This window comes from Choloepus didactylus, chromosome 9 (assembly GCF_015220235.1).
Source record: "Choloepus didactylus isolate mChoDid1 chromosome 9, mChoDid1.pri, whole genome shotgun sequence".
Classification (NCBI taxonomy): Eukaryota; Metazoa; Chordata; class Mammalia; order Pilosa; family Megalonychidae; genus Choloepus; species Choloepus didactylus.
The window spans coordinates 22,392,203-22,412,085 of NC_051315.1; the positions used below are offsets into that span (position 1 = coordinate 22,392,203).

A 19,883-nucleotide genomic window follows, 5' to 3' on the forward strand; every position below is an offset into this window, starting at 1 on the left:
CTTTTAGGAGGAAAGCAACTTCATAGTATTCTCTGTTGTATTACAAAAAAATAGTCCTATTATCTAGAGACTCTCTGTGAAGCCACACATCCAAAGGGAAATAAAATGTTATAGGAGCCCAGAAGAAATTCGTGCTCCATAGGCCAAAGTCCACTTAACTCCTGGTCTTAGAATGACACTTCTTGAAGAGAATCCACCATGTGAATATGAGGAGTGATGTTGCCTTTCCCAAAACCCCCATGACATGAGAAGAACCTGGAGAATCAGCCAGGCCACAGGACTGAAAGGCTGTTGAGTTGTTAATAGAATTAAAAGCCATTTTCTGGCACCCCCAAATGAAGAGATTGAGTTAGAGAACAAAAACGGAGGTGAAAAGACACAAGTAATTCTGCAATGGAGACACCTGCCACCACTGATAAACAATGCCAGTCACGTCTTGTCACATCATTATTCAAGGCACAGAAACAAAGCCAAACAAAAAAGACAATTATCACCTTGAGGTCCAATCTACAGTTGCCAAATCAGATGAAACTAGAGTGGCATCGCATCTGAAGGGGAAGACAAGGCCAATCCCGGGGACAGGTGGAGGGCACTCAACCCACATCTGCCATCAACCAAGGCAACACTACAGCCCCTCCACAAAGGCAGTCTTCCATTCAAACATTTATCATATGCCCACTGTGCACAAAGCAGCATGTCTTAAATGGAGTAGGGGAGAACCAACATAGATAGGCATGGACCCTGATCCCAGGAGGCTCATTCCAGTAAGGCAAGGGAATCATGATGTAAGATCTGCCTCTCCTAAGAGTACAAAGTATGACAGGATTTATACCTTCACGATGGGAGAATTCAGAAGGGCTGCATGGAACAGGTGGCATTTAGCTGCTATTGAAAGGTACCAAGTAGACATGCAAAAACTGGGAGGGGAGGAGGACATTCCTGGTGGAGGTGATAAGGACCAGTCGGACTGAAATGTGGGGTTCCCGGAGGGTCTTCAGCAGCTTCATTTGGTAGAGAACGAGGGGCCATTTCAGATTAGAGGGAACAAGATGAGCTTTAAAACATTTAGTCTACTGTCTGCAACCCCTAAGAATAATTGGAAGGGGCCTTGAACCTGAAGGCAGGACGTGCAATTATGAAGCTATTGCATTAATTCATGTTCAAGTTCCTGGTATCCAGAAGTAAGAGTCTGCAGAAAGGCAGCAGGGACCCAGGTGAACTCTCATGAACAAAGAGAACACACAGGATCCCAGGACTGAAAAGGGAACAAGAGAAGACAGGAATGAGAGAGGAGGCCACAGACGTAAAGCAGTAAGACCCGGTGAACACTTACTGAGTGCCTATTGCAGAGAGAACACATGTGATGCAAATATGAATAAGACACACCTGTAACACTCAAGGAACCTGGGGACGATAGAGAATAAATAGCCACAGTGCTAAATGACAGCAGCCACATGACCTGGGCGTTAAGGATAAGTGGACTTGCTCTTTTCCATCACTAACTCAGACTAATATTCCCATCATCATTCATGTCCCTCCCACCCTCCAGTCCTAAGCCCCCTGATATTTATTTTTTCCACTAACAGCTGTTGATGACTTACATCCAATTTAATCCTATGATGTTTAAAGTTGGGGTCACCATTTGCAGACAAGGAAATGGAGATACCGAAGAGCTAAGTAACTTGTCCAAAGCCACACAGTCTATCAATAGGCAAAACAGCTTGTCTTGTGTCGAAATCTGTGTTCTTACCTGCCTCCCTTTCCTGACATCTTCCACCCAACCCTTCCTCCTCTTCTCAGAGCCCCCAGCTCAGCCTGGCATCTGTCCCTTGGCACCTAAACTCCTTTGCTCCTAATCATCATCTGGTCTGGTTTCTCCCAGTTCCTGCCCAATGCTTGGGGATAAATCTGCCGAGAAACGTTCATGGCTCCCCAATGTTTACCAAATAAAGCCCCAAAATATACAGCCTTACAGACAGGAACCCCCCCCCCACTGGTCAAATGACACCACCTACATTATATTGCTCCTCCTATTTCGCTCCCAGGAGCAATAACTGTCTTATAGTTTCCTGCAAACTTCATAGCTCATAAATTTGCATATAAAAAATAGTCATTCATTCATAGACATATATATGATCATCTATTCACATATATATGAGTGTATATATAAATATATCATATATCCTTGGAAATGAAATAATTAGAAAAGCAATGTCATACTTATTATCTATTCTTGTAAAGTGCTCTACTTGGCTTTTTTTCCAAAATTACATAGCACTCTCAGCCTCCAGGAACTTCTGTTTCATTGGGAAAAAAAGATATGAAGCATTTAGGAAGAACAGACAATGAACAGTCAGTAACTGGGTTATGTGGCACAGATTAACTTCCTATGAGCTCAGAGAAAAGAGAAAGCCATGTGAACCAACATTAGAGGTGGATTAAAACTTGAGCTGGCCTTTAAAGCTGAGGGTAGCACTTAAACAGGTAGGAAAGAATTGCACTAGAAATTCCACTGTGGTTCTGCATGCATTCACAGAAGATTCCATCAATAACCTATCCCTGTAGCACAGAGCCTGACAGCTGATGTGACACAGTGTCTTCCCCTGAGACTGATAAGAAAAAAAGAGGAGCCCAAGCAGAGAGCCCCCTGTCCTTCCCCCACCATCATCTCCCCCAAACCAAGCAGGCCAGCTCAGGACACCTGACAGCGGCACACTCCTGGTACTGTTTCTGGTTCTATCGGAAGGAAATCCCCCCAAGCAACCACGAGCCAAGCAGGGAGGGGGCCGGGAGGGAGGGAGGTGGCGGACGGTGAGCCGAGTCCAGAAATGACTGTTGTCTCCCAACAATCACTCCATATCTGTTCTGTTCAGAATGTGAACTATGGTGGGGTTAATCATTTCTAGTGAATAAAAGCTTGATTCATAAAAAATTGAAGACAGCTCTGACTTGGACTATTTTTACATGCAGAGGTTTAACTCAGTAAGATGCCGGCACCTCACGTGATTAACCCTTCTGCAGGCTGCTCAGGCACCAGGGAATCTTCCCAGAGCACGAGCACAGGGGACGCTGGGAAAGCAGCACCGAGAAAGAGCAGGAGGGTCCCTTACTGAAGTCCTCGGGTTCTCCCAGGGGAGAATTGAAAGGTGCGGGTAACTACTTAAAAGAAGATGCAAAAAAAAATCCAGTTATACGTACAACCCTTTAACAACCAGAGAGCTGAAACTACAGAAGTTATGCACCCCACCTGGCAGCAGAAAAGGTGGGCATCTGGCTCATTTTTTAATCTGTGTCACCCCAATTTATAAGCAAGAAAGGAGGAATGGAAATATTGAACACTAAGGCAACCTAAAGGTTATCTATTTCCATCATCAGGTTTCTTTTATTCAGTTGTGTGTGGACCTTAACTTTACTGAGGTTTTCAATTGAGCATTTGTGCAAGTCTGTCTTCTGTTAGGTGGTAATTACATCTCATAACTTATTAAATAAGAAATCCCATTTCATAAAAAAGTCATTACCAATAAGATAAAAATGGAGGCTAGCTATTTATATGCTGCCTGTCACCATGCCCTCTCTCACACACAGCGGGATCAAAATGAAGACATGAGGCACAAAGAGCTTCTCTCTCATTCCCCAAGAGCCCAGGAGGCTGCAGGACTGTAAGTGGGGGAGGCACGCTCACTGGGTAGCAATCCTGCTTGCTGAGTTCATTAATTTAGGTTCTTTTCCATCTACTAGTTTAGATAATCAGCAAGTAAATATCATTTCATCAAGGGCGTTAATGTGCCAAATTCAGAAGGAAGCACGGTGACCAATTCTCTCAATCCCATAGAATCTGCAGAATATATTCTAAGGCACAATGTGCCGCATGGACTCAAGGTCAGTCTCTCTCCATCTCTCTCCCTCCCTCAAGAGAAGAAAGAACAACAAGGAGAGGTTTTGCCAAAGTAGCAAGATAATGGGTTTCGCTCAACAAAAATAGATGGAAATTCTATTTGCAGGCAGCTTGCTGCATGTTTTGAATTACAGTATGTGCAAGTGTATGATCAATTATACACAGCACATCAACTCTTTTAATGACCTCCACTACCCACATGCCAGAGGAGTGGACACTCCATATCCTCTTTAAAACACCCTGATTGATCTAGGTTACTCTCTGTGGGAATTTGCTCCATTCTATTTTCACCAGTCGTTTGCCAAGAACCAGTGTTGTCTGCTCCCAAACCTGCTTATGCCAGTTGTATCTGTTAGTGCAACTGCATAATACTTAACATGTACAGTAATAACAATAGCTAGCATTTACTAGGTGCTAGACATTGTCCTAAGGACTTCATTTGTATTAACTGATATAATTCTCACAGCAATCCTATGATGTGTGTGTGAGTATTAGCTTTATTTTTCCAATGCAAACAGTTAGGCCACAGCCTGGCTTTAAGCTGGTAAGTAGCAAAGCTCAGGTGAGAATTTAGGTAGCCCGGCTCCCTGACCCCTGTTTTTAATTACCAAGCTTTGCTGCCTGCATATCAGGTAAATTGATATATATGTGAGCAAAAGGAAAACGAGCAGCAGTCTCTATGAATTAGATTCAATACTTCATGAAAATGCAATAAAGCCATTCTAATTAAAAATAATTGACTTCAAAACAGGTGTAAGCAAGACAACTGTGAAAAACTAGGGAAGGGAAAAAAAAAAAAAAAAAAAAAGGCCTAAGATTTAGAATTCCAGGCTCAGGTTAACAAGTATTTTCGATGCTTATATTCTGCTTTAACAAAGCAAACTGGAAACACGAGGCACCAAATTTTGGATATGGTCCATCACAAGAAGGAAAAATTCAGCATTCCTGTCACTGCATCCACATTCAAAGAAAGAGTTTATATGTTTTATGTGTATACATTTTAAAATATAAAGTTCCAATACAACATTTAAGATGTCTGTGTTCCCAGCTTTATCCTACTTTTATAAAAACCAAAACCAAAAACTACTGGTCCTATTCACGTCAGGTAAGAAGGCTTCTACTGTGTGTAGGTGTGTTTACACACACACACACACACACACACACACACACACACACACAGCTTATCAAGAACCTCAAAATAGAAAATGCTATCCTAGCAGTTCTCCTGTAGACCCCACAGGAATGCAGTAACCTCAGGAGCAGGGGTTGAAGGCCATGTTCACCACTGTTCCCCAGGTCCTAGAAAAACATCCTCCCTATAAAGGATAATCATTATTATCAAATGGATTAAGGCATTAAAAAATGAATGCAAATTATGTGGAGCTGTAATATTGGCTAAGTAAGATGAGGTCCATATAAAAAGACAGCACAGGGAATCTGAAAGGTTACCAGGAAAAGATTCCTCACTCCTCACAAGTAATGAAGGTAAATGTGGTTTTTCTGTAAGTAGATTGTTTAATATAATTCTTCACAGGTCCAACAAGTAATGAGCAAGCAATGGCATAAAACATTATGTATGCTCAGGACTAAAAATGTTGTCCGATGAAAGGGAGGGGAGGGCATAAATTAATACTAGGGAACCTACGAAGCACCTGATGCCTCCAAATACATTTTCATTTTAAAACAAAAAAATCTGTAATGCAGGTTTAAACCCCTTTAAGATTTTTATCTACTTAACTAATAGCCCCTTACTCCATGTAACACCTAGCTTGTTAGTGCTCGGAACACATAAGAAATTATTATCCAGAATGAAGAATGGGAGGAAAGCTTCACAAGCATAGGTGACCCCTTCACAAATGACTAGAGAACGAGTATGTGTTGAATAATTAAAATAAATAAGATAAACTTAGAAACCACACTCATCCTAAGTTACCTCACTGGAAGGTTTTCCAAGGAGAGGAGCGTAGCATATGGCAAGAAGCATGAACCAGGGGTTCAGAGGACCCAACTAGGACCTAAGTGGTTCAACAGCCATGTGGTGTTCAGCTAAGCACAGCCTCTAGGGCCCCGGTTCCCTCATCTATGAAAGAAGGGACTAAATTCACCCCATGAACTCGAAGAAGACTTTGGCCTCCTATTCTGGGAGACCCAGCACATCACAACCCTGCCGGTATCTTGATTTTCATGGACCATGGGCACTTTTGTCTCCATGGGTCCCTTCCTCCATTACAAAAATATTAGACATTATGTTTCACAACTGTGTTGGTATAAAGACAAGTGTGTTAGTATTATATATTAAAACATTTGCTTTGACTTGAAGCTCTATTTTTCCTTGTTCTAATCTTAAATTAAAACATTTTCATGGACACACTACAAAAGTACTGTGGGCCCAGGCTCTGTGCTGCTGCATCAGAAATGAGCTCTGGTCCCAACCAAACCTGGAACACAGGAACAAGTAACACCAGCCCTCCCTCCCTCTCAAACCAGACCATCTGCAGGAGCCGTGTTCACACCACAAACAACAGTAGGATTGGAGAGGCACTGTGGGAAGAGCCATCTGGAAGCATGTGGAAGAGGGCAGGAGGAAGGCAAGGCCGGAGACCAGAGGCCCGAGAGGCGGAAACCAACCCAGGGGTGCAGAAGGTACTTAAAGGGGAGCAAGCCAGGAAACAGATGCCAAAGCAAGACAGCGCTGCTGGCCTTGACCACCAATTGTCCTGCCCCTGGACTGGTTCCAAGATTTTCTGGTCTAAGTGATTCAGATTCTGTTGATTCAACAAAAACTTACAAAGTGCCTGTGATATTCCAGACACTGTTAAGACACTTGGTCTACGCGAGTAGGGCAATGAAAACAAAGACCCTTGACCTGGTGCTAACATTCTTCTGGAGACTACAGATGATGAATAATACGCATGATAAATAAGTATATTATAGCGTCTATTATAGCAACCAAAGGTGGTGAAAGCCATGAAAAAAGAAGTAGAACAAGGTAAGGCGGGAGGATCAGAATTCCACATGGGGTGGAGACTACTGTATTAAGTGAGTTGATAAGGACAAGCCTCAGGAGGAAGATAAGTGAGAGACTTGCCTGGGAGAAAAGCCTTCTGTTCTGGTTTACCAATGCACAAACTGGCACACATTCCAAGAACAGGAAAGAGCTTGAGCAAAAGTTCAGAGGCAGGAATGTGCCTCCCTGACTACCTCCAAATTTACCCTTTTAAAGGAAAAAATTCAAATCTGTTACCAGTAGCTGAAAGTAATTATCTACTTAGAAGAAGGAGGAATGGATTTAAGGTGATCAAGATCTAATTTGAACAAGTTCAGTTTGGAACGTCCAGCAAAAACTTAGATGTGTGGACCCTGTAACATGAGACAGAGAGGGTGACACTGAAGATACACTTTTGGTGCTCCTAACAGAGATGGGCTAAATGCTCACCAATTCCCTTTCCTACTCTTGGTTTTTCTGTGTAATGAGGACTAGTCAACAGGATGTGGGTGGAAGTTAATTACGCTGCTTCCAGACCTGGCCATAAAACCCCCTGTGCATTGGTCTCTCTTCTTCTACAGCAACTGCAGTGACCTCATCTTCAGGATGGCAGTGTCATAAGATGAAGGCTCTCAGATTCCCAAGTCACTGCTTGGAGGAAAGCTGCTAAGGAGGGCTGCCTATCCCAAAGAGGAGGTGGTATAAGTTTGAAACTATGACTTAATTGAGTTAAGTTTCTGAGATTTTTAGGGTTATTAGAGCAGCTAGTCTGAATTGCCCTAATACAGTAGATTTCGCTACAGAGGAGATACAGTGGAAAGGCCCAATATCACCAAGGAATCAGTCCTCTTTCGAAACTGCCTTGAAAAGGCTGAGTGAAGACCAAATAAAGGAACACTGATTAAACCCTGATCTTACTGAATATGTGTGGGAGCCCCGAGCCCCCAAGTGTCTTGAAGACTGCACATGGCAGTTGGCTTGACCTAGGACAGTTAAGGTTTGACCTAGTCTCCTTGTAACATCAGGTGCTAAATGTAACCTTTACCCAAAACTACCTCCTCCCTGAGACTCCCTGAGATACTGTTATCTACAAGATAATCTATAAATCCCCTCCTCCCTGTGAATTACAATCAATTCCTCCCTACGTTGCACTACTCCAGCTCCCCACCTTATGCTCTCATACCCTTGGAATGTTGAGCCCTTATAACCAGTTTATCAGCTCCCCAAAGTGCAGACTATTTCCACATTGTGCTCTGAACTGGCCGCCATTCAGAGCAGCTCCTGAATCCATTCAGAGAAGCTCCTGATTTCAGGGCAATGTGACTCGACTTCCCACCCTGTTGGTAAGCCCCATAATAAAGGCTCATGTCTCAGAACGTGTCCGGGGCTTTCTTTAGCTCTTTGGCTACAAAAGCCCTCTTGGGCTGTGACAATATGTCTAAATTATTTCACTCTGTCAACCATACTCTTCCTTGGAACTCTCTCTTCCCAAGGGTCCTAGGACCCAGTTGTTCCTGGTTCCCTCCCACTTCACTGCTGTTCCTTCTCCTCTTCTTCTGCCTACTCCTTAGATGGGAATGTTCTGTCTCAGCTCATGGCTCACTTTTGTTGCCTCTCTACATGTTCTGCCTGGGGATCCTGTGTGTTCCCAATGCTTCAGCTCCGACTTACATACACATGACTGCTCCATCTAGGTCTTTAGTCTTTACCTCTCTCTTGAGCTACAATCCCTTCTAGACACATCTGCCTTATGGGGTCTGGGCATTGTAAATGTAAATCCATATGTCCAATGCAAGGTTGATCTTGCCTCCAAAACCCGCTGCTCCATCTATAGTCACTACCTGGATCAGTTATGCCACTATCCATCCAGCCACACTTCTCAGAGTCACTCTTGACTCTTACTTTTCTTTCACAGCTCCATATCCTATATTGAGTCATTCTGATAGCAGACAAAAGCAGTGGGTCTCTGTACGATGTGCATAACAGTCAATCTGATGACACGGGGGTTTCAAAGAGCAAAAGAGTGTAATGCTACACATGAAGCAGGAGATCAGATATCCTATTGGCCCAAAAATCTGTCTCCATAAGTCTAAGGAGTTCAGGGATTTTATGGATTCAAACAAGGGGGGGATGGAATTCTTACCATTACCATTGTAAGTACATAGTAAAGCCAGAATAACCATTACAATAGCAAGTATAAACAAGGGTGAGACTAGTTTGAGTTTGTGTAATTTCAGGTATTAATTTCTACCTATTTAACAATGTAAAAAGAAAAACATATATAATGATTCAGTAATCAAAATCATTTGCTAATTCTTAAGTTCTTCCTTTTGTTTTTGTTCATTTCTTCATCTTGGGGGATATCTGGGTGATGATCATTCTAACTTCTTCATGCTGAAAAGGAGCACCAACATTGGGTAGAGGAATGAAACTGTTTTTGTTCTTGGAGAAACTGGTACCTCTGGATTTCAGGGTTTAACTGACTTAGGAACAATCTGGAGGCTTTGGATAATAAGTAAATTGAAAAATATAGGTTTAAATAAAAGGAGTAGAAGGAGGTGATTTATAACCATGTTACATTGGGGAAATAACTTTTTATAGTTTTTAAATAAAACCTAGGATGTGCCTTAGAGTTTTCAGGAGTAGTGTTAGCAATATCTGTTTGACACATGCGTAAAAGTAACCTCCAGAATGACCTCCCATTTCTATTTGAAATCTCTTAGCCATGGAAACTTTATTTCTTTTCCCCCTTCAGAACACAAATCCATTCCTAATCCCACAGTGTCAGGGAAATACAGCCCTAGAAGTCATGTCCCATGTAGGGGGGAAAGTACTGAGTTTCTCTGCAGAGTTGACTTCAAGAGAGACCACATTTGAGCAACAATGAAGATTTTTAGGGAGTGACTCTTAGGCATTATGTCATATTAGGCAGGGTTCACATATTTTAGAGAAAATTAGGAACCCCTATTGCTTGAATTCCCAAGGTGGGGAAGTTCAATAGTTCCACACTTTCTTTCCCCAGTCCCTCAAGGGACCTTGCAAATACTTTTTCATTTCATGCCCAAAACACCCTGACATACATTAGGATATAGAATACTAAGATCTCAAACCTAAGGTTCCATCCCACATAAAGCTGAGTTAGGTTGTTTAAATAAACTGACCAGACACATTAAATTAGATAGTGTGCCAAAGAAAAATATAAATTTAGGACAAAATAAATCTTTCCTCCTTTGGTCTCACACAGAAATTAAAGGGTTAAAATACAAACAATAAGGTCAACATAAACATCAACAGGGACATTGTTCTGATATGACATAGAATCTTTGTCTTCTAGACAGAATAATCAGATAGTATTAAGATAGCATTAAGTTTTAAGAGAAACTCTGTATAACCTTTCATTAAAAGCAAACCAATAATCTGTATTATTTTAACAGAGAGAAAACTAACCTCCAATTTGTATGATTACATGGTTTGATGTAAAAAGCTCTTATAAAATATCACAAACAAGCCTATCAAATTTTTGGTCAGCATTGACAATGACAAATAGAATTCACTTTCACAACTTCTCTACAGCTTCCCATATCCATTCAGGTCTTGTCTTACACATTAACAGTAGCCATTTACAAAACTACACTACTTTAGACAAGCTTATCAAATTTTAGTCAGCACTGACTGCAACAAACAAAATTCACTTCCACAAACTTTCACAAATTTCTATATTCACCCAGGCTTTGTCCTACACATTCTTGAGGACAAAATTACACCTCTTTCTTTAACAAAGCCTATCCTGTATACTTTGCATACCAGCATACCTTAAAAGTTACCAAAAAAATATTTGATACTGTCTTTAAACATTCTACAAAGCATAATTATTTTTTAAATAGTTTGCCAAATATTGCCTTATATTTTTCACCATCTTAAAGATCTAATAGATATAATGCTCCTTTTTTCTATTGGAGGTTAAAAAAATCTGTTTTCATAATACCCTAAAATTACAAACAACCTCAAAACTATTAAACTCTGGAAAATATACAATATTTTAATTTGTCCCAAGCATAAATCCAGGAAAACTTTTCCACCGCTCTCAAGGACATTTCCTCTTACTTAACTGAAATTTGGCAATTAGATCACATCCAATTATCCCTATCCCAAGGCTATCTGTATTTTAATAATGATTTGTTTATTGTGGTTACCCTTGCAAAGGCATTATTGGGAAAAAAATATTTTTAATTGGGGAATTCTCTCAGAACAAACATGGTCTACTGCACATTTCCTCTGTGCCCACCATTTCTAATCTCCAGGCCCAGTAGAAAGACTTCTAAACCAAGCCCACCCTCCCCCAACTTTCCATACCCAACCCTTCCCCCATAGGTGCCTTAGTGGCTTAGGCCCTGCGGGCAGGGATAGGTGAGACAGAAAGAATGAAGCCTGGTTTTAAAACTTTTAAATGAGTGTGGAGGGATTTAAGACCCCTAAGATGGCCTTAGTGTTGGTAAGAGTTCCTATGCTCTCTTAATTGTTTCCAATTATTAGATCTATGTCACCTAAAGCTGTGGCCAGGACAATTGGAAAAGTCTTTGCCATTTCCCTCTGCTGTCAGAGGGAAATTCCAAGGGTAGTTTCTTTTCAAAGTCTAGGTTTGTATGTAATAATTACAAAAACTAAGGCTTTGAGCTCTGTTGCCTAAAGGGTTTTCCTTCTTTTTTTATTCTTTTTGGGACTCCAAGTGTATTAATTTATATACAAAAAAAAAGTGCTTATTTATTCTTAAGCAATTCGAATGGAGGTCTTTTAAGAATTTTTGTTTGCCAATTTGGTTGTTACCATCCCAAGGTAGAAACATATACATTGCACAAACACATATAGAAAGTTAGATGCACAAAAAAAAAAACAAAAAAAAAACACAAAAACATAGAGATGTAAAACTTGCTAATTTGAACCCTACTTTTTCATCTTTTTCTGCCATGCTTGAATATTATAAATCCTCTCAGGCCTCCCTGTTTGTCTGCTTTCTATAGGCACCTGCCTGAAGGGTAGAAGTTTCACCAGTGGCTCTGCTGCTGGTTTTAAAGAGTAGCCCTGGCCAAACTGAGTACCCTGGAGAGTATAGGAGAGGGAGACCATTTCTATCTCAAGGTCTTTCACCCCAGATAAAGAGGGATACAGAGGAGAAGGAGGAGAAAGAGGAGGAGGAGGTAGGGGAGCTTCCTTCTTTCCTGATCTATTGGCCCCTTGATAATAGGTTAGAAGTGGCTGCTAGACTTGACAGGTAAAAGTTTATATTTTCTCAACACTGATTGCTAGGAGAGACAAAGGACTGAACATAAATCATCTCATACTCTCTTGCAGAACAACTCTAACACGGTGTTCTTTTCTGTAGAGCCATTCTCAGGCCATTTATCTCCTGATTCTAATTCAAACCACGGCCAGACTCTGTTATAGAAATAAATTTTTTTTTATTCATAGGTTCATAACTAAAATTGTTCCAATTTTTCAAAATACAGCCCAAAGGTCTATATTCAGGAATGCTATTAGAATTATAATTTCCCATTTTAAAGAATTTCTGTAATCAGTAATGCAATAACACATCAAGTTTAAACAGATGCTTAACATTACTTTACATTTAAGTAACACACCAATAACTAGATTGAACACACTAGGTAACAATTAAACAGGCATTAAACACTTACTATACCTAAGTAACACACCAGTTAATAGTTAAATAGGCATACCTAATTACATTAAATACCAACTAATTGTTGAATTACTTATTTTACAGGAGAATACTCAACAGACAAACTCAGGTCAGGGCCTCAGACCCCGTACAGAATGGTGCCCAGAAAACAGAAACGTGCAGAGGTCAGAGCAACGGGGATCGTTCTGGAAGCAGGACCCAGGGCCTCAAGCCCAGGTCCAGGGGACTCGAACCACCAAACTAACTTCCAGATCCACTTTTCTCTTGACCTAGTCAGCTGTCCAGACTTGGAACTGGAAACTGTTTCTCTCTTTGAAGCTCTTTAAGGCACTGACGGTCTGGAGAGCCGGCGAAGTAGAGAAAAACCCAGTTGCCAAGCCTCTAGACTTAAAGAGCCCAGCGGCTGCACAAGGCTTATGACTGCGTTTACCCATCCTGCCGGGGCTCCAGAACTTCAGGCATTTGGACTCCTTGCTTCTTAGGAATCTTTGTGTCTTCATGGATTGCCAAACTGATACCAGACAAAAAAGGTGGGTTCTCTGCCCGATGCACATAACAGCCAATCTATGACAGTGGAGTTTCAAAGAGAGAAAGAGTTTAATGCAATGTATGATGCAGGAGATCAGATGGCCAGTCGGCCTAAAAATCTCTCTCCCTGAGTCTAAGGAGTTCATGTTTTTTATGGATTCAAATGGGGCAGATGGAGTTGGTACCACTACCGTAGCAAGTACACATGAGGCTGAGACCAGGCTAGAATAACCATTACAACAAAAAGTAGAACAAGGATGGGGGCAGGGTGGAGCTGTTACCATGACAACAGTAAGTACTGCACAAGGTTGAGACCAGACTAGAATAACTATTACAATAGAAAGTATCTACAGAGCTGAGAGTAGTTGAGTTTCAGTAATTTCAGGTATTAATTTCTGCCTATTCTACAATATAGAAAGAAAAACATCTATATAATGATTCAGTAATCATAATCATTTGGTATTTCATAATTTCTCGGTTACAATTTTAATTTTATCTCTCTCTGTTAGAAGAAAGCACCTAGAAAATTCCCTTCAATGGCCAGGGAAAATCTAACCTTTCAACAAGGCTTTTCGCTTTGGTTTCCAGACTGTCCCTAGGTTAACACAAGCTCAAAGATCCTAAATATTATTTAAACGATGATGGAATTTCATTACTGTACAATAGTTTGGATTTGGCCACAAAGGCATGTTTATTAGACTGAAGATCATGAGGGATTTTAGTGATGCAGTTTAAGAGGGTGAGTGAAGTATACCTCCATGAAAGTCCAAAGGTCCTGGTAAATTAAAAACAAACAAACAAAAAACAAGACACACCCCCACTACTATGATAACTTCTGAAAACTACCAGAGGAATTTCTGTCCCTTTTCTGACCGAAAAAAGTCACACAGTGCTCTCCGAGACCATGGGCACTGGGATCTCTCTCTCTCTCTCTCTCTCTCTCTCTCAATCTCTCTCTCACACACACACACACACACACACACACACACACACACGCGCGCGCGCGGCCCCAGCACGTGCTGAAGCTGCCTGGCAGGGGGAGGTCTGTAAGCTTCACCCTCCCTAGGCTCAGGACCCTCCCCTTTTTCCTGGTCTCCCAGTGGCAGCAGACACTGATACAGCTGGCACGGTTTTGCGTGCATCTGGTGAGTCTATGTAAGAGCCCAATCATCAAGAAGAAAGAACCTTTGTTTTAGTGTCTGGACTCTGAAGTAAATCTTTGGAGAACCTGAAACACTCCGCAACCCCCTCACATGTACCCTCTCTCCTGGGTCCCCCGGCATCAATGCAGGTCCATTTCTCTCCCACCTGGGCTATTGTAATCACCTCCAACTGGTTCCAACCGAACTCCCATTCCTTCACTCCTGTGCCAGAGTGGCTGCCAGAGTGGCTTCCAACAGACACATCTGATCATAAAACTCCCCTGCTTAAAACCTCCCACGAAAAATACTGGTGTGCCCAAGGAGGCACGCACGACAGCAAGTGGAGCGCTGTTTATGACACAGGGAAAACTGGGGGGAAACAATGTCCACCCTTGAGGAATGGCTAAATGAATTCTCTTACACCCACAGGTAGAATACTGTGCAGCAGGTAAAGGCAATGCTAGGTTTACGTGTAGCAGCATAGGAAGATGCGCAAGACATACTGTCCAGTGAAAAGTGTGCTGTACCATTTACTGAAAAACACAACTGTCAAATTAATGCAAAATGTTTTCTCTAGGTCCATATTTGTGTGTAAAGGAATAGAAAGGGGCCTGAAAGGTCTCTCCCCAAGCTAGTGATAGATGTGGTCCTAGGGAGGGGAGAAAAGGAATAAGATTGGGGAGAGTGCCCGAGGGAAGGGTAAAACATAGATTTATGAGGCAACAGTATATGCATTCCATATGTATGGTTTAAAATGTTAATTAAAATAATTAAAATATTAAATTGACCTAAAAGAATAACATCCAAAATATTTGGGGAGGGGTGTGGATTTGAAAAAGTTTTTTTACTCTTTTATTGCAATAATATGTACATATATATATATAGATATATACACACACACACACACAATATAACCTCCAGACAGCAATAAGAAAAAAAGCAGACCAATTTAAAAAAAAAAAAAAAAAAAAAGATAATAACCAGAGGCACTTCATGGATATATACCTGCAATTTCACTAATAAAAGGAATGCCTATTAAAATATTTAAATGCTTATTTTCCATCTGTAAGTTTGGCAATTGTTTTAAAAGGCTGCATAACTAGTGCTGACTAAGGCATAAGCCTCTTCCACTGCTGCTACAAACTCCTTAAGGGGCATTTTGGATGGGTTTAAACTTGGGCTTGGCAATTTCCCCTTTGTGTTCAATTTTACAAATGTTTACTTGAACAAGTACACACACACACACACACACACACAGCCATGTCTGAGGAGGCTGAGGATGTTCGCTGCTGTGGAATTTATAATAGTGAAAATTTGGCAACCTCAATGCCCATCAACAGGAAACTGGTTAACCAAAATATAGGACATTAACTTCATGAAATGCCACAAGTCTGAGAAAGAATATATCAGATACTGACACGCTGACATGGACAGATGGCAACAAGGTATTGCTCAAGTGAAAGCAGAACAGTTTATAGAACACGATTGCATTCTGGAAATGCACATGCTTATATACACACAGAAAAAAGTCCAGGACACACAGGAAAATGGTAACAGAACTTATGTCTGGGTGAAGGAGAACATCCACTTTTCTTATTAAGTATTTTAGTACTACAGAAGAGGTGGTTTCTTTTATGGAAGCGGGTATAATGAGAACATGTTATTTTTGGTGAAAGTCACACTGGCTATTTAAAATATGTCTTTTTAAATTCACTGCACTCAGAGTAAATTACAAATTTCTAAACCCCGTACGTCATGTCCTTAACTGGCATCTAGACCTCCTCCAGGGCCAACATCCCTCACTGGCCTCCGTGAATCCTGTGCTCTAATCTAGCATTTCTGTTCTCCAACAATGTCATGTTCTTTCCTCTGCTCACAACAAACATCTTCTTCCCTGCTCTCAACACAAACAAATTCCCAGGCATGTTCTCACCCTGACCCAAAGCCCATTCCCTCTGGGAGCTCAAATCCCACCAGCTCCACATAACCACTCTCTCCAGAGAGTTTCCTCACCCGTGCAATATGCCCCTATGCCCCTACCACAGCCCCTGTCAACCCTGTAAGAGTCGGGGTGGACAACCGTGAGCTCCCGGAAAGCCAGGGCTGTGTCCTGTGTCATCATATCCCCAGCGCCAACCAAGCAGGGTGCAGGGCAGGCACACAGTGGGTGCTCAATATTTGCTAAATGAGCAGGTACAGGACAGAGGTCCAGGGAACAAACACACTGGGATGCCAGAGAGGAAGCCAGTGGCCCATGAAAGAGAAAGATAAGTCAGAGGAAGGCAGAGAAATCAACAGAGTAAGAGGCAGAAGAACAGCAAAAAGAGCTGATCAGGAAAGGGTGGGCAGCAGCACGGAACACCACAGAAAATTCAGGGAGGACCAGGGTGGAGGAGGAGAAAAGTATCTTTGGATGTGGTGAAGTTCCAGTTTGGTGAAAGGCAGGTTCAACAGAAGGATGAAGCAAAGAGCTACGGGTGAAGAGGCTTGAGTGTGGCACAGCCCGCAGTGCAGACCCTGGGAACTCTGCTGCTGAAAAGGGCACAGAAGGATTGAGGGAAGGTTTTATGGACTGTCTGGGAGGCTGAAATTATCTACAGGCAAAGAGAGAGGAGAAAGCAGAGAGATAAAAACTAAGGACACCGGGTTAGTGTTATAAAGGACAAAAGAAGGTCCTGACACCTTCTGACACCTTTTATCCTTCTGCCCCAACCTTTTTTATCCTTCTGGTTGGGGCAGAAGGATAAAAAACTGCTGAGAACAAACACATTCAGTGATGTGTGTCCTCACCAAGGCCGAGGCCAGGTCCTCTACTCTGCTGGCAAAGCCAAGTACAGACTCGCAGACCCTGTGCTACCTCCTGCAGGGAAAGGCTGGCTCCAAGGACAGAGCCCTTCTTCTCAGTGGTTCTCAAACTTTGGTGCACATCAGAATCACCTGGAAGGGCTTGTTAAAAGAGATGGCCGGCCCCACCACCTAAGTTTCTGATTCATCAATCTGGGATGAGGCCTGAGAATCGCCAACAAATTCCCAGGTGCTGCTGCAGCTTTCAGAGCCACACTTGAATTCATCAGTCCTGATGCACTCTATCCGGGGAGGGGGCCCAGGAATATTTTGTAAAGCTCCCCTGGTAGATCCCAATGTGCAACCAGGGTTGAGAGCCACAGCCTTAGGGGATCAGTAAAATGAAAGTGGAGTGTGTGGAAATGCTCCGGGGCTTGGAGTAATTAGGACAGATTAGGCAACACCCTTACATCCAAAGAGCTTCCTTGCCAGGATTGTCATTTCCACCCCTAAACTGTCCTTGGAAAAAGGCACTTCTGCAGTATTAGTTCAAATTGCTAGCACAAAGGATGTTGTACACACAGCTGACAAATCAGATATAAATAATTGAAAGCAGATGCTATTTACCCAGGCCTTTTTTCAAAAGCAAAACAAATAAAAATAAAATATAAAAGATGGTTGCTCAAACTATGTATCTGTGGCCAAAAGCCAGTTTCTACTTGTCTCCATAAAAATAGTTAAGATTTCCATCAAACAGAACCCAGGCGATCTCAGAATAGCAAGGATCATTTTCCCACCTGTTCATTCACAATTTACTGAAAATCTAGGCCCTTAGGCACAGTGTCAGTGCCAGGAATACAAAGATTAATAAGACCGGGAAATACACTCCCTACTCAAGAGATTCCAGGCTGGGGGAAAGTGACAAATTTCTAAACAAACAAAAGCATACTGAAGTGTTAAAGGTGCTGTGATAGCTCCTTCTGTGGAGCCCAGTGAAGCCCTAGAGGGAGTGCCATATTTAACCAGGGGAGAAGGGGGTGGCAAGTGTGAGTCCACAGACACGGGCACGTGCCAGAAACTTGAAAGATTCAGAGGTGTTCATGCGGGGAAGGAGAGAGGTAGAACACTAATAAGGACAGTCATTTCATAGAGTGAAGGGCAAAGACACATAGGCCTAAAATGGTCCAAATTATAATATTCTCCTGAAAATAATGCTGGACTCAATCCACTTAACACATTTTTTGGAATCTCATGGAGACCTGGCACAGTGGACTCTTCACATTTTCAATTTACACCAAGCACTTCCAGAGAGAGAAATGCCAACCCACCAGGAGCCACCTGCCGACTTTCATCAAATCATCAGAGCAGGAAGCAACAGGCCCAGCACCATGTTGGGGTGAACCCTACAAATGACAGGCACTTGCAGAAAAGCAATCTAAATAGCAGCCCAATGACAGGCTCCAAAATAAATTCAGTCTTAAAACACAGGCACATCTGCTCAACAAACCAAATAAAGAGAACGTGCCCAGGAAGAGGATTAAAAAACAAACCAGAAAACATCACCCTATTGTTTTATTCCTGAAGGGCAATGTAGCTCAAGGACAAGGGAAAAATTGTGGGCATCAGCCAGACCTAAGTGCCTGTAATCTAGGGCAAACTGCTTAATATCTGAGACTTGTAATAATTTATATATTCTGGATACTACTGCCTTATTAAATATATGATTTGCAAATATTTTCTGTAGGTTGTCTTTTCACTTTCTTGATGGCATCATTTGCAGCACAAAAGTTTTACTTTGGTGAACTTTGATTTATCTGTGTTTTCATTCATTGCTTGTTCTTTTACAGTCATTTTAAAGGTGTTCCCAAAGCCAAGGTCACAAAAATTTACACCAATGTTTCCTTCTACGAGTTTTGTAATTGTTAATCTTACATCTAAGTCTATAATCTATTTCAAGGTAATGTTTGCACATGGTGTGAGGAATGGGTTCCACATCATTCTTTCTCATGTGGCTATCTGCTCCAAAACTGGCTAGAAAAGATTATTCTTTCCACACTGAAATTTCTTGTCACCCTTGCAAAAACCCATTCACTCTAAATATAAGGGTCTATTTCTGGACTATCAATTCTGTTCATTGATTTATGTCCATCCCTATTACAATCCTACACTGCCTTGATTAGTGCAGCTTTGTAATAAATTTTGAAATCGGGAGATAAGAGTCCACCAAATTTGTTCTTTTACCAAGATCATTTTGGCTATTCTGGGTGCTCTGAATTTTTATATGAATTTTAGGATCAGTTTGTCAATTTCTGCAAGGAAGCTGGGATTTCCATAGGACTGTATGGAATCTGTAGAGTGATTTGGGGAGTAACACCATGTAAACAATACTGTCCTCCAATCCATGAACATGTGGTGTCTTTCGTGTTGAACTAGGCCTTCTTTATTTTCTTTCAACAATCATTTGTAGTTTTAAAGTACAACTTGTGCATTTCTTTTGTTAAATTTATTCCTAAGTTTCCCGTTATTTTTAATGCTATTGTAAGTGGATTAGGTTTCTTAATTTCATTTTCAGATGCTCATTGCTAGAGTATACAAATACAATTAAATTCTATCTATTGATTTTGTATCCTGTAATCTTGCTGAACACATTTATTAGTTTTAATAGATTTTAGAGGATTTCTTAGGATTTTCTATATAAAAGACTGTCTCCTGCAAACAGAGATAATTTTACTTTTTCCTTTCCTATATGCATGCATTTTATTTCTTTTTCTTGTCTAATTGACCTAACTGTAGCCTCCAGTACAGTGTTGAATAGAAGTGGCAAGGACAGACAGCTTGCCCTGTTCTCAATCT

General features: G+C 41.4%; 1 protein-coding gene across 2 annotated transcripts in view; it reads right to left on the reverse strand.

Moving 5' to 3' along the window:
- Positions 1 to 19,883, reverse strand: part of TMEM163 (transmembrane protein 163) — a 308,243-nt gene that overhangs the window by 145,497 nt on the left and 142,863 nt on the right. The window lies entirely within an intron of this gene.